Genomic DNA, 1,748 nt, shown 5'->3' with positions numbered 1-1,748 from the left:
AACTAGTTCATAGTTTTTCTCTTTTTACTTGTAATATAAACATTTCAAAAAAAAATATATTTTTTGATTGTTCTTCGTATTTTCTGTCTTTTTTTAGTGCCTTATTTTGCTTTTTTTGCAATACCTTTTTTTTGCCTTTTCCTGCCTTTTTCGCTATTTTATTTTGCCTTTTTTTGCCTTTTTTACAATACCTAGTGCCTTTTCCTGCCTTTTTCGCTATTTTATTTTGCCTTTTCCAGCCTATTTCGTTACTTTATTTTGCCTTTTTTATAGGTTTTTAGGTCCTAAAAATCCGTTCCTTGGTTATAAAATATACAAAGTGAAACTTGATGACAATTAGCAAAAAAAGTTCATAAAATATGGTTTTCATGATTGAAAGTGTTTTACAATCGCATATCATTACCATGGGTCGATTTTTCAATGCCAACGTTCTGGCCACAAACGTGCACTCACTTTTCACGCAAATTTACGCCTTTTGGCAAACCAAACATACGCACAAACTTGTTCCAATCACACAGCACTTTATTTTATATCATAAGTACATATGTATGTAATAAATCAAAATTTATAATTAAAATCGCTGCAGAAAACACATTCAGTCGCTAAAAAATCACTAGGAAGAGGTAGAAGACGGTGTAAACAAAACCGAAAAACATCAAAAACGCTACGAAAACTTTTTTCTGAAAATCGATTACAAATACAAAGATGGCTGATTAGGTGATCTGTAGTCGTTGGTTCATGCCAGTTCAATAAAAAGAACACCTACACTTTTAACATCCGTGTAAAATTCTTCACGAAAGATGATGTTTAATGAAGACNGTGGCTGATTAGGTGATCTGTAGTCATTGGTTCATGGACAACAATTGGAAAAGTATAGTCCCAGCCCGCAGAGAAACGTACTTTTCAGAAAACGATTTTCATATTTGTTCATTTTTCGTATCCGAAAAATGTCATCATCTTATTTCAAAACAATAATTTTAAAATATTTGTTCAAACATGTACAATATATATTCGCCAGTAGCTGAGTGTGCAGAGAAGTGTGTTACTATTTGTTAGCTTTCAGGAGGTCCCAGGTTCGAATTCCGTCACAAGCAACACATTAAAATTACTTATTCAAATTGAAATAATTGCTGAATCTTAAATTTGTTTTTTGTTTGGTTTCATTATAACAAAGAAAAAGTTTCTGTGAAGTTCATAATGAAATCGTTTTCAACGAAAAATTGTATCAGACAAATTTCAGGAAAACAGCCGAAAGCGCATCCGTTTTACAACCATTTTCGATAGTTTTCTGCACATACGTTTCGGATGAACACTTTAGTGGGAGAATTGATCTGAAAAACGTCCGAAAACGGAATCGAAAAACGGATGAAACATCAGAGGGTCAATTCCCGTTCTGCGTTATCGTGAAGTGAAGTGAAAAGTATAAAATTAACACCGAAATAAATGCGGTGTAAAGGTGCTATTTTTATCACTTCACGATAACTGTTTAGGCCTCCACGCTAAATCAAATACTTAAAGTAAATTATCGGGTGTTGTACCCTAATGTTAATTTAACAGATGCACACACATACACATTCGTATGTGAAACAAGACAAAAAGAAAAACTGCACTTTTCCTGTCAGTGCACTTTCGTTAAAATTTCCCCTGAAAACGGAACTCTTCAAACCGTTTAGAGGGTTCGACTTCAGTTTCTAACTTTTTAAACTTTCTATTGGATTTCAATCACCAGCGATTACGGACGTTCCGCC

Source organism: Rhagoletis zephyria, unplaced genomic scaffold (assembly GCF_001687245.7).
Source record: "Rhagoletis zephyria isolate East Lansing unplaced genomic scaffold, Rhagoletis_zephyria_1.1 Rzeph_scaffold_02612, whole genome shotgun sequence".
Taxonomy (NCBI): domain Eukaryota; kingdom Metazoa; phylum Arthropoda; class Insecta; order Diptera; family Tephritidae; genus Rhagoletis; species Rhagoletis zephyria.
The sequence above is the reverse complement of the archived record's forward strand: the minus strand, read 5'-3'. Positions refer to the sequence as shown.